Here is a 27,118-nt window from a genome sequence, read left to right as displayed (position 1 = left end):
CTCTTTACCAATTATGATAGAGGTTAGGGTCTTCTATTGTGTGTTTGTGTGCATTGCATTTGATATTGAAATTGTACAACTTGGCATCTTGGGCCATCATGCATTGAAATGCGTGATTGGTGGCCCGAGGGTCGAGGCCTACCCTCCTCTAAGTCTCAAGCACGCTGAGGAGGGTGGTGGTGCATAAATTGCTTTGAAAATGCATTGCCATGTCTTGTCTGTCCTCTGTTGCAGCAAACCAGTCTTCTGTAGGAATAAATGGTCGGTTGGCAACTTTCAGTGCCGGCCGATTATAAATACCCAGCCGGTGATCTAATTTTTGGTCAATGACCATAATTCCATGGCCAGTGGTGTTTCCTCTTGGTCGGTGACCTCCCACAGTGATCAGGGAGTGGTTCAGAAACATCCTGGAAACTTGTACAGTCCTCAGAGGTGCAGAGCAGTATAAACAGAGGCAATATGTGACATGGTGGTGGGTTTCTGAGCAGAGCCGAGCGTGCATGCATTCATCCCTCTTCCCAAGGCTGTTTTACTGCTTTCAGTAATTTAATTAATTAAGGGTCTGTAATATTTAATTAGCTTGTTAGTTAATTAATTTGTATTATTCATTTGGACCCTCCGAGAGAGGGCAATTTTGTAATAAGCGTGCGTATGTGTGATGCATGTTTTCCAACCACCATTTCTTTCTCCCTTTTACTTAACCGCTTATGATGGTTAGTTCTAGGGCACGTTTCAATTAGCATCCTTATGCTATTCATGTTTGCATCATTCATCTGTATTGCATGCACCGGGCTCGGCGCATCATACTAACTACATTGTATTTCAAATTCCAAGTTGAATACGTGTATCGAGTTGTTGCATTTCACATGCCATCCTTAGATTAGCTGAGCCTATTCTAAGTTGCATTTTGTATGCGATGCATTAGCCATCTTAACATGGACTTGGATCATACATTTGATTACTAACATGTTCCTTGTTTTGGCTCGGAGTACATTGTGAGTATTTATGCTTTAGCATCTTGCATATGTGTGTAAGTGTTAACATGACAGCATGCTTACCATGAGGCTATGTGCTTATATGATATAACTGCCTGAATGCCTGTGGGTGAAGGTTGGATTACTTGAATTGGATCAATTCATTGAAATCCGTGTTTTAGCCTGCTCGAGAGTTGCAAACCCCAAACCATTTTCCAAACAAAACGGATATGCGTTGCTTTGTTCCAAATTAGGCGATCTAGTCTATACTTGTGTGTTGTGCGCATCACATAGTAAATTCTAGGTAATTAACCGGAATAAGAACACATATGTCTTCAAAACTCGATATCATGTTTAGTAGTGGCCGATCTTTGATCGGGTGAGCAGGGGTGCTCATTGCTGACCTTCTCCAATCGTACCCAAGTTCCCGAGCCGAGGCAACTTTGGTGATGACGGACATGTGGCCTTAGGTAACGAGTTAGGGTTTCCTAAATTTCCCAAAAATAAAATATTTAGGTGGCGACTCTGTATCTAGCAAAGCAGTCCATGTTTGGCACTTCTTTCTAAAAATCTATTTTTCAAAACGATTTGCCGGATTTGGACTCTTCGGTGATTTATCAATCTCACATCGCACATTGTGAGATCAGATTAAGAACCGTGACAATTTGAGTCCGAACTGTAGTGAGCCCCAATGAACAAAACGGGATTCCCTCCCGGGACGTTCGGGGACGTCTACAGTGCGTACTCGGACGTCTTTCCCGAGGATCTTATTAGTTTGCCACCTCATCCAGAGATAGAGTTCTCCATTGATTTAGTGCCTGGCACAGCGCCGATTTCTATGGCACCTTACCATTTTGCCCCAGCCGAGTTGAGTGAGTTGAACATTCAACTCCAGGAGTTGCTAGATTAGGGTTTTATTCGCCCTAGTATTTCCCCGTGGGGAGCACCGGCCCTCTTTGCTAAAAAGAAAGATGGTGCCTTGAGACTTTGCATTGATTATCGGAAATTGAATCGGGCTACGGTTAAGAATAAGTACCCTACGCCCCGTATAGATGATTTTTTTGACCAGTTGAAGGGTTCCCGTTGTTTCTGTAATATAGATTTGAGATCGGGGTACCACCAGTTGAGGGTTAGGGAGGAGGATATTCCTAAGACGGCATTCCGTATGCAGTATGGCCACTATGAGTTTTTGGTGATGCCTTTTGGGCTTACCAACGCACCGGTAGTGTTTATGGATTTGATGAACCGAATATTTTGAGAATTCTTAGATCGTTTTGTAGTCATTTTTGTGGACGACATTCTGATTTATTCACCTTCAGAGGAGGAGCACAAGGAACACTTGAGAGTGGTGCTTGAGTTGCTTAGAGCCCATAGGCTGTATGCCAAGTTTGGGAAGTGTGAGTTCTGGCTAGGAGAAGTCAAGTTCTTAGGCCATGTGGTTTCCGGGGAAGGGGTGTCTGTTGATACATCAAAGATTGAGGCAGTGCAAGATTGGGCACAGCCTAAGAGTGTTTTTGAGATCCACAGTTTTCTGGGATTAGCTGGGTATTACCGCCGGTTTGTGAAAGATTTCTCCAGGCTAACTTTCCCGTTGACTAGATTGACGCGGAAAGGGGTCAAATTTGTATGGAGTGAGACTTGTGAAAAGTCGTTCCAAGAGTTGAAAATTAGATTGACCACCGCTCTGGTTTTGATTATTCCGGAGAGAGGGTTGGGCTATGCGGTTTACTGTGATGCCTCACGAGAGGGTTTGGGTTGTATGCTAATACAAGAGGGGAAAGTGGTAGCTTATGGCTCACATCAGTTGAAAGTACACGAGAGGAATTACCCTACACATGACCTAGAGTTACCAGCCGTCATTTTTGCCCTAATGATTTGGAGGCACTACCTTTATGGTGAGAGATTCGAGGTGTTCTCAGATCATAAGAGTTTGAAGTATCTGTGTATGCAGAGAGACTTGAATTTGAGGCAGAGAAGGTGGATGGAGTTCATTGAGGATTACGACTTTGAGTTGCACTATCACCCGGGAAAGGCCAATGTTGTGGCCGCTGCCCTTAGTAGGAAATCCATTAGCGATGTAGCTTGTATAGCCATCCGGGAGTGGGAGATGTTAGGTGCACTTGGCGAGTTTGATTTGCTTCTGGGCAAATCCGTTGAGGCTGCGGCCTTGTTTTCTGTTGCTGTGCAACCTACACTTGTGACTCGAGTGTTAGAGGCACAGGGAGGTGACCTTGAGGTAGAATCCCTCCGAGAGAAGATCTCCAGTGGAAAGGTTGAGAAGGGCTTGACGGTGTATCCCGACCGGAGTGTGAGGTACCGAGACCGTTTGTTTGTGCCGGAGTCTTGCCAAGAGGAGGTACTCCGAGAGTTTCACCATTCACGCCTTACGGTGCATCCGGGAGGCATTAAGATGTATCGGAATTTGGGTCGCCAGTTTTGGTGGCGGGGTATGAAGAAGGATGTGGCAATTTTCGTGTCTAAGTGCCTTACTTGTCAGCAAGTGAAGGCCGAGCATTATAGGCCAGCGGGTTTATTATAGCCCTTGCCTATTGCCGAGTGGAAGTGGGAGCATGTCACTATGGACTTCGTTGTAGGTCTTCCAAGGACTCAGTGGGGTAGTGATGCTATTTGGGTGGTTGTAGACCGGTTAACTAAGTCAGTGCACTTTATCCCTATACGCGTGAGAGATTCGGTAGATCATCTTGTCGATTTGTATATTCGGGACATAGTGAGGTTGCACGGGGTCCCAGTGTCGACCGTCTCTGATAGAGATCCTCGTTTTACTGCTAGGTTGTGACAGAGTTTGCAGAGTGCTTTGGGCACTAAATTAACCTTTAGCACGGCTTATCATCATCAGACTGACGGGCAGTCCGAGTGTACTATTCAGATCCTTGAGGATATGCTTCGAGGTTGTGTTCTTGACTTTAGTGGGTCGTGGGAGAGGCACTTGTCGTGGTGGAGTTTGCCTACAACAATAGTTTTCAGTCGAGCATCGGTATGGCACCGTTTGAGGCCTTGTATGGCCGACCTTGTAGGTCTCCAGTTTGTTAGGCCGAGGTGGGTGATGCACCTTTGTTGGGCCCGGAGTTGGTGAGGGAAACGACGGAGAAAGTGGAGCTTATCCGTAGGAGGTTTGTTACAGTCCAGAGTCGCCAAAAGAGTTATGTTGACCGTAGGAGGAAGCCTTTGGCATTTGAGGTGGGTGATCACGTTTTTCTAAAAATATCACCTAGGCGGGGTTTGATGAGGTTTTGTGTAACGACCCCAAAATCCGTATTAGAGATTACCTTTACGGCCTATTGGGTTAATGCATTTTGATTTATTGATATGTGTTCAAATTGAGGAATTATTTGTTGAGCCACGACTGTAAAATTGAAATTACCGACCTTTACGGGTTCAGAAATCACAATTGAGGACTTGGATGTGTTAATGAAAATTTTTAGAACTATTTGGGAAACCTAATTGGAAATCTAATTTGTGTTGATTTGTTAATGTGCGTTTGGGTGGTTAACTTTGTACTACAAATTGAAGGCCTTAGAGGCTTCAGAAACCAGAATAGGGGACATATTTGTGATCATCATAATTTTTAGAGTCATCTGAAAAGTTTAATTGAAATTTAATTTTTCGCGATTCGTAAGGGCGTGTTTGGCCCTCCTTATTTGTGATAAAGCTTGTATAATTAATATATAGGTGTGTATGAGTTATATAAGTGGTGAACTCATACTTTTGGAGTCAAAAAACAAAATATCTAAAGAGAGAGAGGAAACCGTGAAAGGGAGAGAGGGAAGAGTGTCAATTTTCTCAACATCCATGGAGGCTTTGAAGATGAAGGAAGAGAATTGAAGGAAAGAAAGAAGATCACCCATGGGACTTGGAGGAATTGAAGAGAGCTAAGAGGTAGACAAAAATTGAGTTAGGTATGAAAATCTATCTTGAAATCTTGTGTTTAAAGTATCAATTTGGTAAAATCATAGAGATCTTGGAAGATTTAAACCCATTTGGGGTTAAGGTTTATCTATGTATTTACTTGAGCTAATTTGAGGAATTAGAAATTGAGTTCTTTAATTTTGTTTATGAGTGGAGCTCAAGCTCATGGATATCATGAAATAAACTTTAGATTATGCAAGAATCATGTAAATTTGTGGGTTGTGGGTTGTGTTTTTAAGAACCTTGAAGATCATGAAAGATTAAGCATTAATCTTGAACTTTGAGACAAAGATTGAATTGTTTGAAATGAAATTACACTTGGTTGATGTTAGTTTATCATGTTATAGGGCAATTCTACATGTTTTTGAGTGATTTATGTTAAGAACCAAGCTTAAAAATGGAAAAACCAAGTGTTGGAGCAAAAAGAGCCATTTTCGGACTACACACTGCCCAGAGCCGCACGTGCGGCCCTGTTTCCCGCACGTGCGGGAGACAGCTTTGTCCCGCCATCTTTGAATAAGCATATCTTTTGCCTCGGGACTCCGTTTTGAGTGATTCTTGAGCCTAAAATCAAGCCCCGGAAGTCTAGTTTCCAATGGAAGTGGTTTCACTCCCAAATTCTAAATACAAAAATAGTTATGCCCAAATTAGTGACAACTGTTCACTTTCTGTCAACTAATTTTATACCATTTCTTCGCCTAAACCATTTTCCATTGATTTCTCCTGTTTCTGTGACATGGAGTATAACTTATTAAGAAATAATGAGCTTGGTACCGCCATGGCTAATTGATTGAATGATCAAAGAGAATAAGTAAATGAGCGAGTATAATCTCATATTATGTGTTGTGCACTGTACTTGTAGGTCGAGACGAGGATATCGTCCTATTACCACCGGGAACCAATCACTGTGAGTAGTAGTTCTGCAATCGTACGTTTACCTACCGTAAATAATTCTTATTGTTAACGCACTGTTCTTTGTAAGCATTTATGTTGTTTAGGGATCGGTGAGAACATTGAAAGATTATGTGCACTTCGGTATGACGCTGAAACTACTCTACATTCTGGTTATGGTTAATGGTTATCCTTAAGGTATAATAACCTGTAAATTACCTATAACTCCGCACAAGAATTATTAATATTATGCAACTGGTTGGTAAGAAGGGATTATGAATATAAACCCCGCTTAATGGGAACATGATATTTTGAACGTCCTGTCCTGGACTCCTACAGCCTTATTTAGTTCGATACATGTTTTATGACATAGACATCTGCCTAAAATGGATTAAGGAAATGAAAATCGAACAGAACCATGGGTTTCCTTATACGTCAAAGAATTAAATATCAATAACATTGTTATATGACTCACGTTATGGTGCGAATTGTTCTATTCCCATGAATACTACTGTAACGACACATGTGTTTCTGTAAATAATTATTATTAATACTTTGTTATATGTAAGATGACTATGGCTACATGTAATGAATCATAAAGGGAAATTTATGTGCACCATTGTGAACGGTATTCGTATGAACCTGGCATTATTATGTTATGTTTATTCACTTCGTTTATGCTATGACATAATATGAATTGTTCAGTCTTCAAGAACTATTGATTCCTAGTACGAAACTAAGTGCTGCAATGCGAACCACCTCTTGAGTCCATACATACAAGAACTGGGCTTAAAGCCAATTTGGTCCCTTTATGGGTCACCCGGTTATGTGAAATTATGAAAGATATAATTTGTGAAGATATGAAAGGAATAACTTGTGAACTTATGAAAGATATAATTTGTGAAGATATGAAAGGAATAACTTGTGAACTTATGAAAGATATAATTTGTGATGATATGAAAGGAATAACTTGTGAACTTATGAAAGATATAATCTGTGAAGATATGAAAGGAATAACTTGTGAACTTATGAAAGAAATAATTTGTGAAGATATGAAAGGTATAATTTGTGAACTTATGAGGCCGAGGGCCACTTTGTGAATTTGTGAACTTATGAGGCCGAGGGCCACTTTGTGAATTTGTGAACTTATGAGGCCAAGGGCCAATTTGTGAATTTGTGAACTTATGAGGCCGAGGGCCACTTTTTGAATTTGTGAACTTTTGAGGCCGAGGGCCAACATGTGAATTCTGAAATCATGAGGCCGGGGGCCAACTTGTGAAGTATGAATCTGTAACTTTTGAAACTATGAATCTCAAAGGCCGAGGGCCAATTTGTGAAGTTATGCATCTAAGTTAAGCCAAGGGCTAATTTGTGAATGTGTGAACCCATCAGGCCAAGGGCCAACCTATGAAGTTATGAACCGACAAGACTGTTCTGAAATGTGTACAGAATCAAACTAACCACAGGATTTTTGCATTTACTTATCTAATTAGAAAAATGTGTACATTGTAAGTAAATTAAGTTAATCTTTAAATTGTTTATGTACTACTGTTCACTGAGCTTGACTCACTTTGTCTTATGTCTGTTTCTGTAGGCACTCCACCTGGAGGTCAGTTTTAACCCATGGCATCTGTGCCTCTTTTGTCAACCTCAGAGTATCCAGGCACTTAAGTGAAGGCAACCTTTTTGCTAAACTTTTGATTTTACACTCTGATTGTTTGCTTAAGGTTGATGTATATATAATTCCTTTGCCTGTCCATGTTGTTTTACGCCCAATTCTAAGGGCTGGGTCTGTATATATATATGTACATAACTAATTCTCTAGTGCACGTCACTGTTTGTTTATTTGCCTTATGTTCTGTCTGTGATCCTAGCATGATAGTGGTCGCTCAATGGATGCAGTTCTTTTATTTATGTTAATTTATATTGGTAAATGCTTCCGTTCAGGCCCCATATGATATTTATACCAGGTTATGCGTCCGTTTCTGTGTAGGTCATGCCCAAACTTTTAGGGGCAAGTTTGGGGCGTGACAAGTGGTATCAGAGCACGAGTTGCTATCTCACACACGAGTCCATTGAGCCTTAGGGTGTCTAGAAAAGACTTAGGCATCGTGCATGACATTTTGAATGAAAATGGAAAAATTGATAGCAACGTTAAATGTACTCTGTTAACGCTAACGATTATAACCCATGTCCATTATATATTCTTTGTGTATACTGTGAATGATTGTTATGTAGAACATAATAAGACATGCAGATGCGATTAAATCAACAAAATTACACTGCAAAAGCGTGGTAAGGGTTCGAGCTGATCGGTAAGACAATCCATTTGTCAATGATTAAATAAGATGTAAGGTATCGGTTGTTATTTGTGGATTGAAAGTTACTTACCATCTGTTTAGGTGAAGTGATTAAACTCTAAGTATAGAATATTTCTAAGACTAAAGAAAATGATATAGTCCTCTTTGCCACAACAATGTTTAGATCTGTGATTTCGAGCAATTACTACACATGAGTATTTTGATAAAATGTGTTTGTGTGCTAACTGAAATTGTGCTGAGTACGATTGGCTGTAAGAAGAAGTTAGGCATATGATGACCCCTGTTAGAATTGTGTGTAATTTTTTTATGGAAACCTGCGAACTGAAATCTGTAATATGAAATTTGAAGTTGAAATCTGAAAGCTAACTTTGTTATCCGTAATCTATTTTGTTATGTGTAAGCTGTAATCCGTAATCAGGATTTCTTATAAAGAATGGTTGAACAACATGGAGGACCTTACCCACATTACGTGTCTGTTTAGATGAGACTTGTAACAAGATAGACAGTTATGGACTACTTCGAGATCAAACTAAATGATTGATAAACGGATAAGTTACTGTAAGAATTAAAAATTCTGTTTCTGTATACTAATGACTTAAGATTGAGAAATCATTTCTGTGATATACTTCTGCGTAAATGTGCAAATGTTAGATATTGCAATTGTTCTGCACGACACTGTGAACTTTAGAAAAAACAGAAGAAGAAGAAGAAGAAGAAGAAGAGTGGGCATGGGCATATTCTATATTGATGGTGAGTTAATGGTATGTACTGGACATTTACCTCCTCCGGTGTATTTATATTGATTTGTATAATATGTGCGACGTGATTCCGAGTTGATTTCTTATTTTATTAAACTGATCTGGCTAAGTGTTCTAACTCTGATATTAAGTGGTCAAATTATTTCGTCGCTAAATTGTTGAATTTCAAGCCAATATGGAATCTGGATGGATGTGAATACTGTAAACTTAAGGAAATCTATGACCTTATGGTTATGACTGATTAATCAAGCATGATTTTGAATTTGATTTTTGACTTTGTTTTGAGTGGCTCCCTTTGCTCAAAATAATGGTTGTTATAGTTGTATTTAATGTTCGATTGAATTTATGACGGTATGACCAAGTATCTACAATGGTATGTTTGCGTGAATTTATAACACTATAGGTTATTTACTTTGGTATAGTCATAACTACTTGATTTCTCCTTGTGTTACTGTATTTAGAAGTAATACTGTGAAGAATTAACGATATTGATTGGGATTCTTCTTCCCATCGTTCTGATCTTGTTACGAATTAGTATATATGGTTTTAAATCCATATAACGAAATGATTTTGTTGTGTTTTCGGAAATGGAAAATACAAAGAACAATTGTGAAACTAGAGACTACATGCCTATACGACTTATTCATGTCTGTTGAAATGATGTACAGTTTGGGTTACCAGCTTATCACTAAGTGACTTCTATTATAGGAATTACCAAGTGCTGAGATTTGTATACGAACTATTAATGCCTGTTAACCATAAAGGTTTGAGCCGCATTTGATTTTACTAATAATTTACCCTGAACATGTAATTCCTTGATATGGGATTTGAGCTGTTCTTTGGAGTCTGTTAGAAATTTGATTTGAATTGATAATTTATAATAGGTACGACAGAAGTCACGAAGTCGTTGATTTAGAACATATGTGTTATTCTAGATTTAATTGTTGTAAGAAGCATATGCCTTTGAAACGTGAGTATGTAGTAAATGTCTCCTTAACCTTTGAGGAATTACGATAATGGGGGTTGTTGTGAACCTAAAGAATTTGAATTATGTTTAATAGCTTATGAGTTGCATGCAATCGAATACTCGAATGAATTCATTTCTGTGAGTAATAAATTGAAATGTACAAGATTCATGAATAATGAGATGATGTTTTGATGATATTGAGTATTTTTATTAATTGGGTTACCAATTAGCTAGTAAAGATGAATTACTTGTGACTCTTGGAGCAAACTCCATTGAAATTGACTATATAAGATTGTGAATTGTTAAATAATTGAGAAATGTTGTGTACCCAAGACGAAACTGGACTTGTGGCAGGGTGAATCAAGTTTGGAGGACCAAACTTTTTCAGGTGGGGAGGATGTAACGACCCCAAAATCCGTATTAGAGATTACCTTTACGGCCTATTGGGTTAATGCATTTTGATTTATTGATATGTGTTCAAATTGAGGAATTATTTGTTGAGCCACGACTGTAAAATTGAAATTACCGACCTTTACGGGTTCAGAAATCACAATTGAGGACTTGGATGTGTTAATGAAAATTTTTAAAACTATTTGGGAAACCTAATTGGAAATCTAATTTGTGTTGATTTGTTAATGTGCGTTTGGGTGGTTAACTTTGTACTGCAAATTGAAGGCCTTGGAGGCTTCAGAAACCAGAATAGGGGACATATTTGTGATCATCATAATTTTTAGAGTCATCTGGAAAGTTTAATTGAAATTTAATTTTTCGCGATTCGTAAGGGCGTGTTTGGCCCTCCTTATTTGTGATAAAGCTTGTATAATTAATATATAGGTGTGTATGAGTTATATAAGTGGTGAACTCATACTTTTGGAGTCAAAAAACAAAATATCTAAAGAGAGAGAGGAAACCGTGAAAGGGAGAGAGGGAAGAGTGTCAATTTTCTCAACATCCATGGAGGCTTTGAAGATGAAGGAAGAGAATTGAAGGAAAGAAAGAAGATCACCCATGGGACTTGGAGGAATTGAAGAGAGCTAAGAGGTAGACAAAGATTGAGTTAGGTATGAAAATCTATCTTGAAATCTTGTGTTTAAAGTATCAATTTGGTAAAATCATAGAGATCTTGGAAGATTTAAACCCATTTGGGGTTAAGGTTTATCTATGTATTTACTTGAGCTAATTTGAGGAATTAGAAATTGAGTTCTTTAATTTTGTTTATGAGTGGAGCTCAAGCTCATGGATATCATGAAATAAACTTTAGATTATGCAAGAATCATGTGAATTTGTGGGTTGTGGGTTGTGTTTTTAAGAACCTTGAAGATCATGAAAGATTAAGCATTAATCTTGAACTTTGAGACAAAGATTGAATTGTTTGAAATGAAATTACACTTGGTTGATGTTAGTTTATCATGTTATAGGGCAATTCTACATGTTTTTGAGTGATTTATGTTAAGAACCAAGCTTAAAAATGGAAAAACCAAGTGTTGGAGCAAAAAGAGCCATTTTCGGAATACACACTGCCCAGAGCCGCACGTGCGGCCCTGTTTCCCGCACGTGCGGGAGACAGCTTTGTCCTGCCATGTTTGAATAAGCATATCTTTTGCCTCGGGACTCCGTTTTGAGTGATTCTTGAGCCTAAAATCAAGCCCCGGAAGTCCAGCTTCCAATGGAATTGGTCTCACTCCCAAATTCTAAATACAAAAATAGTTATGCCCAAATTAGTGACAACTGTTCACTTTCTGTCAACTAATTTTATACCATTTCTTCGCCTAAACTATTTTCCATTGATTTCTCCTGTTTCTGTGACATGGAGTATAACTTATTAAGAAATAATGAGCTTGGTACCGCCATGGCTAATTGATTGAATGATCAAAGAGAATAAGTAAATGAGCGAGTATAATCTCATATTATGTGTTGTGCACTGTACTTGTAGGTCGAGACGAGGATATCGTCCTATTACCACCGGGAACCAATCACTGTGAGTAGTAGTTCTGCAATCGTACGTTTACTTACCGTAAATAATTCTTATTGTTAACGCACTGTTCTTTGTAAGCATTTATGTTGTTTAGGGATCGGTGAGAACATTGAAAGATTATGTGCACTTCGGTATGACGCTGAAACTACTCTACATTCTGGTTATGGTTAATGGTTATCCTTAAGGTATAATAACCTGTAAATTACCTATAACTCCGCACAAGAATTATTAATATTATGCAACTGGTTGGTAAGAAGGGATTATGAATATAAACCCCGCTTAATGGGAACATGATATTTTGAACGTCCTGTCCTGGACTCCTACAGCCTTATTTAGTTCGATACATGTTTTATGACATAGACATCTGCCTAAAATGGATTAAGGAAATGAAAATCGAACAGAACCATGGGTTTCCTTATACGTCAAAGAATTGAATATCAATAACATTGTTATATGACTCACGTTATGGTGCGAATTGTTCTATTCCCATGAATAGTACTGTAACGACACATGTGTTTCTGTAAATAATTATTATTAATACTTTGTTATATGTAAGATGACTATGTGTAGACACCCCATTTTTGACCATCCTCAAGACTTGGACGTCATCGTTTGAACACTCGGTGATCATCCATGATTGTGTTCGTTTGGAGTTCCCGGAGGTCTCGGCTCGCGCGCCTTGCCTCAGGATCCCCGAACTCGACTGTTTAGTGTCTAGTTTTGCACCGAACACTTTTGTTTTGCCTTAGAAGGGCAGGGAATGCCTTGTGAGACACCCCCATACACCACCGGCAGTGGCTGGAGGCCACCGGCTGGTCTTTTTCTTCCATCGGCAATTTTGTTTGCCGGTCGGCACACTTTATTGCCGGTCGGCATAATATGTTGCCGGTCGGCACCTTTTTTTGCCAAAATAGCTTTTTTGGGCAGCCGACCACTGTTCTTCCACTTTATGGAGATATTTTGTGCCAGCTGTGATAGCTGGCACCAACTCCTTTCCCCTCCATACACGTGTATGGAGGGATTTCCCTCTAGCCAAGCTTGTTGAATAAGCTTTGCAAGAGGGATCCTTATAAGAGAGAGGCTTTCCTCTTGGTTCTAGGTTAAAAAAAACAGAAGCAAAATCAGCCTTTAGAGATATAGATACATATTATCTCTATACCTCTCTCCCTCTCCCTTCTTGTGTGTGTTTCTTGGCCCAAAAGGTGTGTTTTACCTTACTTTTGCACCATTACACACACCATTGCACCTTAGTCCGAGATTGAGGGACTTGGGGGAGTTGTTTCTTGAGTTTTGGACTGGTTTTGATCCAAAGAAGGAGGTTAGGCCATTTGTTCTTCAAGGGTTCTTCAAGGGTGAGCATCTTCCCTTTTATTCCCCAAACTTGCTTTGGTTTTCTACCTATTTTGTTTATTGTTTTGGCTCTTGTGTATAACATAAAAAAGGCTCATATTTTCCTGCTCTAACACTTTCATTAAGGTCACTTTGTGGTTAGATTGCAAACTCACCCTCTTAGGCCTTGTTTAGCCTATTTTGGTGCCATTTTGATAAGGTTTTGTGCACTTCAGCCTCTTGATCTTTTGATCACTAAAAATCAGTGTATTTTAGTGTCAAAAAAGTTGGTTTGAAGTCTTGCATAGGGGAGGGACACCCCTCTCCCTTTATGGTTTTGTTTCCTTGCTTTTTGGGCTCAAAAGGATAGCATGTATGCTTGTTGTTTCTTGGCTTTATTTCAGTACTTTTTTAGGCATCTTAGGTCTTACATAACCTCTGTTTTTGGTCGGATTTGGGCCCTCTTGTATGCTTGTGATATTTGCTTTGTATTGCTCCATCTTGCTTAAAAATACATCCCATGATTAGGCCATGATTTTTGTGTGTGTTGGCTTGGTTCCATGAAGCATTTAGCATTGTTTTTCCATGCTTAAAATCTGTTGGTTATCAACTTGGTCATGTTTGGCATATTTGATATGGTTGCTATGTATTTTGGCTTGTGAGCCTTCAAGTATATGAGTCATAAGTGCTTTGGTTGGTCTACTTTGATGAGTGGAGGTTGTTTGCCATGCCACTTTAGTCCAAAAATCATGCCTACATGTGTGCATGCATGGTTTTTTCCATATCTTGAGGTTGTGTCTTCCTATGCCTACGAATGAGCCTTGGTGTATTTGTTTCATGGGGCTTATTTTAGTTGCCATATTAGGAGTTTTTGGGGTCATATCTTACATGCATAAATTCTGTTTTTATTTGTTTTAATCATACCATGAATGGCCATGTTGGTGGGGGTCAGTTGTCTCCTTTAGTGCCTTAGTTTTGGGACCATAAGTTTGCTTGTTAACATGAGTTGATTGTCTATCATTTTAAGCACTTTTGGCCACTGTTTTGAGAAGGGTAAGGACCTGCCCCTTTGCCACTTCAAGCCCTCTTGCATGCTTGCCCCATGTTCGTTGCACATTTGTTCCATTAAAGCTTTGTAGCACATCAATTCCATGGTCAATTTGCTCCATGTTTGCATCATGCTTGTATCTTGTGCGCTTGGTATCATACATTTTGTCATGATAATTGCATATTGCTTGTTGTGTTTTATATCTTGGTGGCGTGTTACATTTGAGGCTTGTGAGCATTACATGCATTGCATTTACTTGGTTTGGGGTGTCAAACCAAGTGTGGGAGTCAAGGACCATTCGTACTTCAAGTGATGTAATGTGCCTTGATCCCCGGTCATCGGGACCTTTGACTCTAACTTGATAAGGCCTCGGTTTTTCATGTTGTTTGTTGCATGCATTTTCATATCAAATGGCAAATTCGATCCTTTGACTCATCATGTACCATTGATGATTCAAGGATCGAAAGTCATGCTTCTTTGAGTCTAAAATATGATAAGAAGTAGGACCATGCTTACATGTGTCCAAAAACTCCATACTATGCACTGCCTGTCCTCTGTTTGCTGTCAAATTGTCTATTGCAGGAAGTTTCTGCCGACCGGCAGAATTTAGTGCCGACCGGCACTATCTGGAGTGCCGATGAACCTGATAAAGTGCCGACGGGAATTTTGGAGTGCCGGTGGCAATTCTGTCTGGCCGGTGGTGCTCTGCAGGATGCAGAGAGCTTGTTCCAGTACTTTGGCAATTTTCAGAAAGACAAAGCAGTACAAACAGAGGCGACAAGAGTATAGTACGGGTTTTCCGGGCAGGACGGATTCGAGCATGCATCATCTGCGCGCCCCGAGGCAGAGGCTGTGGCCACCCTCTTCATTCTTTTGCTTCCTTTTTTTTTTTAATTAATTAGGAAATTTTGTAATAATTTTATTTGTTCATTATTTTGGGACTGTAATATTAATTCGAACCCTCTGAGTAAGGGTAAACATGTAATAAGTGTGGGTGAGTGTGTGTATGTCTTCCAATCCCCATTTCTTTCTTCCCTTTCATTTACCAGCTTATGATGGTAGATTAGGGCATTTTTTGAAATTAGCATACCTTATGCTATGCATGCGTGCATCCATGCATTTGTATTGCATGCATTGGGCTCGGTACATCACGCTAACTGCATTTGTACTTCAATTCAAAAATTGACTATGTGATAGTTGATTGCATTTCACATGCCATGTTTAAGATTAGCCGAGCCCATCTAATTGCATCCTGTATGTGTTGCATTAGACAATTTAGCATGAACTAGGACACGCATGTTTTGCTAACTAGTTTACTGTTTTGGCACGGAGTACGATGTAAGTATTTATGCTTTAGCATCTCGCATGTGTGTGAATGTTAACATGACAGTACGCTTGCCATGCGGCTAAATGCTTATGTGTTAAACTGTTTGAAATGCCTGTGGGTGGAGGTTGAATTACCTAAATTGGAATAATGCATTAAAACTGTGAGTTTTAAGTCCACTAGATAGTGGCAAAATTATCTTTTCTAAAAGCCCACTTGAGGGTGGCAAAATCTGCATTTTAGCCTACTTGCGAGTAGCAAACCATTTTCAAAAACAAACATGAAATGTTTTGTTCCAATTTGGGCGATTTGGTCTATACTTGTTTGCTGCGCGCACAACATAGTAATTCTAGGCTAATAACCGGTTTAAGAACACATAACGTTTTCAAAATTGGATATCACGGTTAGTAGAGGCCGGTCTTCAAACCGGGCGAGAGGGGGTGCTCATAGCTGACCTTCCCCGATCGTACCCAAGCCCCCGAGCCGAGACAACTCCGGTGATGACGGACATGTGGCCTTCGGCACCGAGTCAGGGTTTCCTAAATTTCCCCATTTTAAAAATATTTAGGTGGCGACTCTGTATCTGGCAAAGCAGTCCATGTTTGGCACTACTTTTTCAAAAATCTGTTTCTCAAAACGATTTGCCAGATTTGGACTCTTTGGTTCAGATTAAGAACCGTGACACAAATCGAGTCCGAACTGTAGTAGCATCGAGGCCCCACGCGGGCGCGTCTACAGTTTCTGGCGACTCTGCTGGGGAGTTTTAGAGAGTTTGACTCAAACTCATGATATCCTGTTTTGATCTCATTTATGTGTTTCTTTGCATTGCATGTGCATTGGTGCGCCTAGGAACACAGTGTTTGCCATCTGCCATTCCTGAACGGTTTGCCGGAGGCTTGTCTTGTCAAGGCATGTCCGTAAGGCTGACCGGCTATGGGCTCTGACAGTATGGGAACACAAACCCCGGTTTTACCGGGGCACCCTTTTTGACCACTCGACCTAGTACATTTTCGGATCCATAGTGACCATTCCAAGCTAGGACAGGTTGCTTACCCGATGTTAGGTTGTTTGAGAACTGCTGTGTGCATAGTGAAACCCTAGCTCCTGACAAAATAAGACAGGGAAACCCTACCCCAACATAGGGGTGTTTTGGCTCTCTTTACTTGCTATGTGCTTTCAAAATGTATTTCTGCAGGGAAATGAACACACCAGTTTGTAAGTTTGGGCATCAAGCCTGAGGGCATCAGTATCAGTTTTAAGAAGAATCGGTTATCTGCGGGAATCAGGGCTCAGTATTGGGAATAGAGATTTTGAGAACAGTGGTCGGTATCGGGGAACCGTGTGCTCGGCTTATCGACTATGTGTTTTGAAAATCCAACTGTATATTATTTGTTTATTTTATGCTGTTGTGCTGTCCGGTTGTTGGTTTATTTATTGCTTTATTTATCTTTTTGCTAGGTAGTTTAGCATCATTGCGTCTAACCCAGTAGACATTCCCCAAGCACTCTGGATCAGAGGTCGCCGGCTCCATCGATCTGAGGATCTGATAGAAGGACAACCAGTGTACCATTCTCTACCCCCGGTTACTAAACGGAAAGCAACTAGGCAGAGGATATCGGTTCAGCAGTCGGTACAAAGGGCTTCGTCTACCCCACCTGTGTACAGTAGGGATCAGGATCCCGTTTCACCCACAGAGAGGGAACGCATACCAGCAATTCAACCAGAGCAGAACAATATGGCTAGCTTAGAGGAGATGGTGCGCCAACTTCAGGAAAGCATGAAAATGATGCAGCAAGATGCTGCCCGACAGGCAGAATTTGCCAGGCAACAGGCTACAGTTATGAGTGAGCAAGCGGATTTAATTGGGAGATTGCAACAGCAAACCGGGGCATCACCTTCGCAGCAAATCCCTCCTCCATTAAGGGTTCCAATACCCGAAGAAACACCAAACGCCCGGAATGTCCAAGAAGATACAGACATCCCAACGGGGCCGGCTCCACCCCCGATTCCGCCTCAACAATCCAAGGCAACCACTCCCATTAACGTATCGGATTCTCCCTTTGAGTCTGAGATAGACCCCATGACATTAAAAATGCACAAGCTTGAAAAGCTGTTCAAGAAATCTCAAGGTGCGAAGTCCATTCCGGACATTGGAGATGGGTACATCGACACAGCCGTGACGCTGCCAGATCGATTTAAGATGCCCCAAATTGATCGTTTTGACGGGTCTGAGGATCCCATGGTACACCTGCGACTGTTTTCAGACGTCCTAAGGCCAATGGGCCTCACCAGATTGCAGAAACTATCTTTATTCGGCCGGACCTTGTCAGGTGTGGCGTCCGCATGGTATGCCAAGTTGGGGGACGACGTCAAGAGAAACTGGGACGAGATGGCAGAGGCCTTTATCCTGCAGTACTCGTATAACACACAAATCGAGATCACGACCCGGGATCTCGAGACAACGAGGCAAGAACCCAAGGAAAGCTTCTCAGAGTTTGTAACTAGATGGCGGGCTAAAGCTTCAATGATGACCTTGAGACCCACAGACAAAGACCAGATTCGGATGATTGTGCGCAATCTTCAGCCGAAGCTAATGCAAAAGATGATTGTAGTCCCCTTTCCCACCTTTGCTGATTTACATGAAATGGGGGTGCAGATCGAGGACGCCTTGAGACAAGGTTGGATTGATAATGATCGGGACCAACCCCGCAGAAATTTCAATCGTAGTACTAATACAGGCCCGAGTGGCGCTACGATTGCCAGGACCTCCGAAGTGAGTATGGTCACCACTAACCCTCCCCCGAGAAATGCAGCAGCCACACCATTCTCCGGCGCGTCCGGAAGCAACCCGCAAATAGCCAAATACCCTCCCAGAAACACCAGAACCTTCGCTCCACTTTATATGCCCCTGTCCAAAGCTCTGGGGGTTTTGATCAGGAAAGGGCATCTGAAGCCCCTAGAGCCGCGGCCCTTACCAGAAAGACTACCCGCCACCCACAACCCAGCCAAATATTGTGCGTTCCACCAGCAGCATGGTCATGACACTGACCTATGCTTTCGTTTACGTCATGAGATTCAAGATCTCATTGATAATGGGGTGATTCTTCCCCCTGACAAACCTAATGTTACCACAAATCCTCTCCCCGCACATAACCAAGTTCCACCACCCAAAAGAGTCAACTTCATCCACACTGGGGTCGCATCCTACGATCCCAGTATCTACATCACACCCTCCTACCTGCCTAAACCTAAAGTTTTCCTCCCCGATTGCACCGATTTGTGCATGACGGACATCTCCATTGTGAACGGTATTCGTATGAACCTGGCATTATTATGTTATGTTTATTCACTTCGTTTATGCTATGACATAATATGAATTGTTCAGTCTTCAAGAACTATTGATTCCTAGTACGAAACTAAGTGCTGCAATGCGAACCACCTCTTGAGTCCATACATACAAGAACTGGGCTTAAAGCCAATTTGGTCCCTTTATGGGTCACCCGGTTATGTGAAATTATGAAAGATATAATTTGTGAAGATATGAAAGGAATAACTTGTGAACTTATGAAAGATATAATTTGTGAAGATATGAAAGGAATAACTTGTGAACTTATGAAAGATATAATTTGTGATGATATGAAAGGAATAACTTGTGAACTTATGAAAGATATAATCTGTGAAGATATGAAAGGAATAACTTGTGAACTTATGAAAGAAATAATTTGTGAAGATATGAAAGGTATAATTTGTGAACTTATGAGGCCGAGGGCCACTTTGTGAATTTGTGAACTTATGAGGCTGAGGGCCACTTTGTGAATTTGTGAACTTATGAGGCCAAGGGCCACTTTGTGAATTTGTGAACTTATGAGGCCGAGGGCCACTTTTTGAATTTGTGAACTTTTGAGGCCGAGGGCCAACATGTGAATTCTGAAATCATGAGGCCGGGGGCCAACTTGTGAAGTATGAATCTGTAACTTGTGAAACTATGAATCTCAAAGGCCGAGGGCCAATTTGTGAAGTTATGCATCTAAGTTAAGCCAAGGGCTAATTTGTGAATGTGTGAACCCATCAGGCCAAGGGCCAACCTATGAAGTTATGAACCGACAAGACTGTTCTGAAATGTGTACAGAATCAAACTAACCACAGGATTTTTGCATTTACTTATCTAATTAGAAAAATGTGTACATTGTAAGTAAATTAAGTTAATCTTTAAATTGTTTATGTACTACTGTTCACTGAGCTTGACTCACTTTGTCTTATGTCTGTTTCTGTAGGCACTCCACCTGGAGGTCAGTTTTAACCCATGGCATCCGTGCCTCTTTTGTCAACCTCAGAGTATCCAGGCACTTAAGTGAAGGCAACCTTTTTGCTAAACTTTTGATTTTACACTCTGATTGTTTGCTTAAGGTTGATGTATATATAATTCCTTTGCCTGTCCATGTTGTTTTACGCCCAATTCTAAGGGCTGGGTCTGTATATATATATGTACATAACTAACTCTCTGGTGCACGTCACTGTTTGTTTATTTGCCTTATGTTCTGTCTGTGATCCTGGCATGATAGTGGTCGCTTAATGGATGCAGTTCTTTTATTTATGTTAATTTATATTGGTAAATGCTTCCGTTCAGGCCCCATATGATATTTATACCAGGTTATGCGTCCGTTTCTGTGTAGGTCATGCCCAAACTTTTAGGGGCAAGTTTGGGGCGTGACAAGTGGTATCAGAGCACGAGTTGCTATCTCACACACGAGTCCATTGAGCCTTAGGGTGTCTAGAAAAGACTTAGGCATCGTGCATGACATTTTGAATGAAAATGGAAAAATTGATAGCAACGTTAAATGTACTCTGTTAACGCTAACGATTATAACCCATGTCCATTATATATTCTTTGTGTATACTGTGAATGATTGTTATGTAGAACATAATAAGACATGCAGATGCGATTAAATCAACAAAATTACACTGCAAAAGCGTGGTAAGGGTTCGAGCTGATCGGTAAGACAATCCATTTGTCAATGATTAAATAAGATGTAAGGTATCGGTTGTTATTTGTGGATTGGAAGTTACTTACCATCTGTTTAGGTGAAGTGATTAAACTCTAAGTATAGAATATTTCTAAGACTAAAGAAAATGATATAGTCCTCTTTGCCACAACAATGTTTAGATCTGTGATTTCGAGCAATTACTACACATGAGTATTTTGATAAAATGTGTTTGTGTGCTAACTGAAATTGTGCTGAGTACGATTGGCTGTAAGAAGAAGTTAGGCATATGATGACCCCTGTTAGAATTGTGTGTAATTTGTTTATGGAAACCTGCGATCTGAAATCTGTAATATGAAATTTGAAGTTGAAATCTGAAAGCTAACTTTGTTATCCGTAATCTATTTTGTTATGTGTAAACTGTAATCCGTAATCAGGATTTCTTAAAAAGAATGGTTGAACAACATGGAGGACCTTACCCACATTACGTGTCTGTTTACATGAGACTTGTAACAAGATAGACAGTTATGGACTACTTCGAGATCAAACTAAATGATTGATAAACGGATAAGTTACTGTAAGAATTAAAAATTCTGTTTCTGTATACTAATGACTTAAGATTGAGAAATCATTTCTGTGATATACTTCTGCGTAAATGTGCAAATGTTAGATATTGCAATTCTTCTGCACGACACTGTGAACTTTAGAAAAAAAAGAAGAAGAAGAAGAAGAAGAAGAAGAGTGGGCATGGGCATATTCTATATTGATGGTGAGTTAATGGTATGTACTGGACATTTACCTCCTCCGGTGTATTTATATTGATTTGTATAATATGTGCGACGTGATTCCGAGTTGATTTCTTATTTTATTAAACTGATCTGGCTAAGTGTTCTAACTCTGATATTAAGTGATCAAATTATTTCGTCGCTAAATTGTTGAATTTCAAGCCAATATGGAATCTGGATGGATGTGAATACTGTAAACTTAAGGAAATCTATGACCTTATGGTTATGACTGATTAATCAAGCATGATTTTGAATTTGATTTTTGACTTTGTTTTGAGTGGCTCCCTTTGCTCAAAATAATGGTTGTTATAGTTGTATTTAATGTTCGATTGAATTTATGACGGTATGACCAAGTATCTACAATGGTATGTTTGCGTGAATTTATAACACTATAGGTTATTTACTTTGGTATAGTCATAACTACTTGATTTCTCCTTGTGTTACTGTATTTAGAAGTAATACTGTTAAGAATTAACGATATTGATTGGGATTCTTCTTCCCATCGTTCTGATCTTGTTACGAATTAGTATATATGGTTTTAAATCCATATAACGAAATGATTTTGTTGTGTTTTCGGAAATGGAAAATACAAAGAACAATTGTGAAGCTAGAGACTACATGCCTATACGACTTATTCATGTCTGTTGAAATGATGTACAGCTTGGGTTACCAGCTTATCACTAAGTGACTTCTATTATAGGAATTACCAAGTGCTGAGATTTGTATACGAACTATTAATGCCTGTTAACCATAAAGGTTTGAGCCCCATTTGATTTTACTAATAATTTACCCTGAACATGTAATTCCTTGATATGGGATTTGAGCTGTTCTTTGGAGTCTATTAGAAATTTGATTTGAATTGATAATTTATAATAGGTACGACAGAAGTCACGAAGTCGTTGATTTAGAACATATGTGTTATTCTAGATTTAATTGTTGTAAGAAGCATATGCCCTTGAAACGTGAGTATGTAGTAAATGTCTCCTTAACCTTTGAGGAATTACGATAATGGGGGTTGTTGTGAACCTAAAGAATTTGAATTATGTTTAATAGCTTATGAGTTGCATGCAATCGAATACTCGAATGAATTCATTTCTGTGAGTAATAAATTGAAATGTACAAGATTCATGAATAATGAGATGATGTTTTGATGATATTGAGTATTTTTATTAATTGGGTTACCAATTAGCTAGTAAAGATGAATTACTTGTGACTCTTGGAGCAAACTCCATTGAAATTGACTATATAAGATTGTGAATTGTTAAATAATTGAGAAATGTTGTGTACCCAAGACGAAACTGGACTTGTGGCAGGGTGAATCAAGTTTGGAGGACCAAACTTTTTAAGGTGGGGAGGATGTAACGACCCCAAAATCCGTATTAGAGATTACCTTTACGGCCTATTGGGTTAATGCATTTTGATTTATTGATATGTGTTCAAATTGAGGAATTATTTGTTGAGCCACGACTGTAAAATTGAAATTACCGACCTTTACGGGTTCAGAAATCACAATTGAGGACTTGGATGTGTTAATCAAAATTTTTAGAACTATTTGGGATACCTAATTGGAAATCTAATTTGTTTGATTTGTTAATGTGCGTTTGGGTGGTTAACTTTGTACTGCAAATTGAAGGCCTTAGAGGCTTCAGAAACCAGAATAGGGGACATATTTATGATCATCATAATTTTTAGAGTCATCTGGAAAGTTTAATTGAAATTTAATTTTTCGCGATTCGTAAGGGCGTGTTTGGCCCTCCTTATTTGTGATAAAGCTTGTATAATTAATATATAGGTGTGTATGAGTTATATAAGTGGTGAACTCATACTTTTGGAGTCAAAAAACAAAATATCTAAAGAGAGAGAGGAAACCGTGAAAGGGAGAGAGGGAAGAGTGTCAATTTTCTCAACATCCATGGAGGCTTTGAAGATGAAGGAAGATAATTGAAGGAAAGAAAGAAGATCACCCATGGGACTTGGAGGAATTGAAGAGAGCTAAGAGGTAGACAAAGATTGAGTTAGGTATGAAAATCTATCTTGAAATCTTGTGTTTAAAGTATCAATTTGGTAAAATCATAGAGATCTTGGAAGATTTAAACCCATTTGGGGTTAAGGTTTATCTGTGTATTTACTTGAGCTAATTTGAGGAATTAGAAATTGAGTTCTTTAATTTTGTTTATGAGTGGAGCTCAAGCTCATGGATATCATGAAATAAACTTTAGATTATGCAAGCATCATGTGAATTTGTGGGTTGTGGGTTGTGTTTTTAAGAACCTTGAAGATCATGAAAGATTAAGCATTAATCTTGAACTTTGAGACAAAGATTGAATTGTTTGAAATGAAATTACACTTGGTTGATGTTAGTTTATCATGTTATAGGGCAATTCTACATGTTTTTGAGTGATTTATGTTAAGAACCAAGCTTAAAAATGGAAAAACCAAGTGTTGGAGCAAAAAGAGCCATTTTCGGACTACACACTGCCCAGAGCCGCACGTGCGGCCCTGTTTCCCGCACGTGCGGGAGACAGCTTTGTCCCGCCATCTTTGAATAAGCATATCTTTTGCCTCGGGACTCCGTTTTGAGTGATTCTTGAGCCTAAAATCAAGCCCCGGAAGTCTAGTTTCCAATGTAAGTGGTCTCACTCCAAAATTATCAATACAAAAATAGTTATGCCCAAATTAGTGACAACTGTTCACTTTCTGTCAACTAATTTTATACCATTTCTTCGCCTAAACCATTTTCCATTGATTTCTCCTGTTTCTGTGACATGGAGTATAACTTATTAAGAAATAATGAGCTTGGTACCGCCATGGCTAATTGATTGAATGATCAAAGAGAATAAGTAAATGAGCGAGTATAATCTCATATTATGTGTTGTGCACTGTACTTGTAGGTCGAGACGAGGATATCGTCCTATTACCACCGGGAACCAATCACTGTGAGTAGTAGTTCTGCAATCGTACGTTTACTTACCGTAAATAATTCTTATTGTTAACGCACTGTTCTTTGTAAGCATTTATGTTGTTTAGGGATCGGTGAGAACATTGAAAGATTATCTGCACTTCGGTATGACGCTGAAACTACTCTACATTCTGGTTATGGTTAATGGTTATCCTTAAGGTATAATAACCTGTAAATTACCTATAACTCCGCACAAGAATTATTAATATTATGCAACTGGTTGGTAAGAAGGGATTATGAATATAAACCCCGCTTAATGGGAACATGATATTTTGAACGTCCTATCCTGGACTCCTACAGCCTTATTTAGTTCGATACATGTTTTATGACATAGACATCTGCCTAAAATGGATTAAGGAAATGAAAATCGAACAGAACCATGGGTTTCCTTATACGTCAAAGAATTGAATATCAATAACATTGTTATATGACTCACGTTATGGTGCGAATTGTTCTATTCCCATGAATAGTATTGTAACGACACATGTGTTTCTGTAAATAATTATTATTAATACTTTGTTATATGTAAGATGACTATGGCTACATGTAATGAATCATAGAGGGAAATTTATGTGCACCATTGTGAACGGTATTCGTATGAACCTGGCATTATTATGTTATGTTTATTCACTTCGTTTATGCTATGACATAATATGAATTGTTCAGTCTTCAAGAACTATTGATTCCTAGTACGAAACTAAGTGCTGCAATGCGAACCACCTCTTGAGTCCATACATACAAGAACAGGGCTTAAAGCCAATTTGGTCCCTTTATGGGTCACCCGGTTATGTGAAATTATGAAAGATATAATTTGTGAAGATATGAAAGGAATAACTTGTGAACTTATGAAAGATATAATTTGTGAAGATATGAAAGGAATAACTTGTGAACTTATGAAAGATATAATTTGTGATGATATGAAAGGAATAACTTGTGAACTTATGAAAGATATAATCTGTGAAGATATGAAAAGAATAACTTGTGAACTTATGAAAGAAATAATCTGTGAAGATATGAAAGGTATAATTTGTGAACTTATGAGGCCGAGGGCCACTTTGTGAATTTGTGAACTTATGAGGCCGAGGGCCACTTTGTGAATTTGTGAACTTATGAGGCCGAGGGCCACTTTGTGAATTTGTGAACTTATGAGGCCAAGGGCCACTTTGTGAATTTGTGAACTTATGAGGCCGAGGGCCACATTGTGAATTTGTGAACTTTTGAGGCCGAGGGCCAACTTGTGAATTTTGAAATCATGAGGCCGAGGGCCAACTTGTGAAGTATGAATCTGTAACTTGTGAAACTATGAATCTCAAAGGTCGAGGGCCAATTTGTGAAGTTATGCATCTAAGTTAAGCCAAGGGCTAATTTGTGAATGTGTGAATCCATCAGGCCAAGGGCCAACCTATGAAGTTATGAACCGACAAGACTGTTCTGAAATGTGTACAAAATCAAACTAACCACAGGATTTTTGCATTTACTTATCTAATTAGAAAAATGTGCACATTGTAAGTAAATTAAGTTAATCTTTAAATTGTTTATGTACTACTGTTCACTGAGCTTGACTCACTTTGTCTTATGTCTGTTTCTGTAGGCACTCCACCTGGAGGTCAGTTTTAACCCATGGCATCCGTGCCTCTTTTGTCAACCTCAGAGTATCCAGGCACTTAAGTGAAGGCAGCCTTTTTGCTAAACTTTTGATTTTACACTCTGATTGTTTGCTTAAGGTTGATGTATATATAATTCCTTTGCCTGTCCATGTTGTTTTACGCCCAATTCTAAGGGCTGGGTCTGTATATATATATGTACATAACTAACTCTCTGGTGCACGTCACTGTATGTTTATTTGCCTTATGTTCTGTCTGTGATCCTGGCATGATAGTGGTCGCTCAATGGATGCAGTTCTTTTATTTATGTTAATTTATATTGGTAAATGCTTTCGTTCAGGCCCCATATGATATGTATACCAGGTTATGCGTCCGTTTCTGTGTAGGTCATGCCCAAACTTTTAGGGGCAAGTTTGGGGCGTGACATTTTGGAAGAGTGGAAAGTTGTCCCCTCGATTTATCGGTCCCTTTGAGATCCTTGAGAGGATTGGGGAGGTTGCTTATCGTTTAGCTTTGCCGCTGCAGTTGTCCGGAGTGCATGGCGTATTTCATGTTCGTATGCTTCGGAAGTACGAACCGGATCCATCGCATGTATTGGATTGGACCGACTTAGAGGTTGATGAGGATGCCTCGTATGAGGAGAGGCCAGTTCGGGTCTTGGATAGGTGGGATCAAGCCTTGCGAGGCAAGACCATTCCCTTAGTAAAGGTTTTGTGGAAACATCACGAAGTGGAAGAAGCCACTTGGGAACGTGAGTTGGAGGTCCGTGAGAAATACCCGGACATGTTTGTTAATGTGTAATCATGCATTGGAAATTTTGTAATATTAATGAACTTTAAGAGCATCGAATATGTCTTAAGTTGTAAAACATCGTATATGTTTTGAATAATGGAAGTATTTTGAAACTTACCTTGAAATGGGAGTTTAATGTAACGTTGCATATGTTGAATGTATTGTAGAAATGGAAATATATCATGAGCATTGAATATGGTATAGAATTGTGGAATATGTGTTGAAATTGGTAAATTTCAAGGAATAGCAAATTGTTAATGCATATTGAGTTATATATTGTGTTTTGCCTCTTGAAAAGAGATGGGATGACCGGTATTGGGTCAAGTTGATGAATGTTGAGTTGTAATACTGTTGAGAATTGAGAAAAAAACATGTTTTTGAAAACCTGTACTTAATTTTAGGGACGAAATTCCTTAAGGGGGGAGGTTATAGCGATCTTGATTTTTCCTCTCTTTATTTATTGTATTCCGGACTCGGTTCCG

General features: G+C 39.3%; 2 long non-coding RNA genes across 2 annotated transcripts; both read left to right on the top strand.

The window, feature by feature from the left end:
- The first annotated feature begins 10,741 nt into the window (after nt 1-10,741).
- Nucleotides 10,742-20,087, top strand: LOC145796637 (uncharacterized). Its single transcript, XR_014337122.1, has 3 exons — nt 10,742-10,899; nt 11,772-11,998; nt 19,789-20,087. It is a non-coding gene; the product is annotated as an uncharacterized LOC145796637 (long non-coding RNA).
- Nucleotides 20,088-23,977: 3,890 nt separating this feature from the next.
- LOC145796636 (uncharacterized) lies at nt 23,978-26,118 on the top strand. The gene is made up of 2 exons (XR_014337121.1): nt 23,978-24,217; nt 25,832-26,118. It is a non-coding gene; the product is annotated as an uncharacterized LOC145796636 (long non-coding RNA).
- The last annotated feature ends 1,000 nt before the right edge of the window (nt 26,119-27,118 follow it).

The sequence above is a fragment of the Camellia sinensis genome, chromosome 8 (assembly GCF_055761805.1).
Source record: "Camellia sinensis isolate YWXY chromosome 8, ASM5576180v1, whole genome shotgun sequence".
Taxonomy (NCBI): Eukaryota; Viridiplantae; Streptophyta; class Magnoliopsida; order Ericales; family Theaceae; genus Camellia; species Camellia sinensis.
Note: the sequence above shows the minus strand (reverse complement) of the source record. Positions and strands in the feature narration are given on the sequence as shown.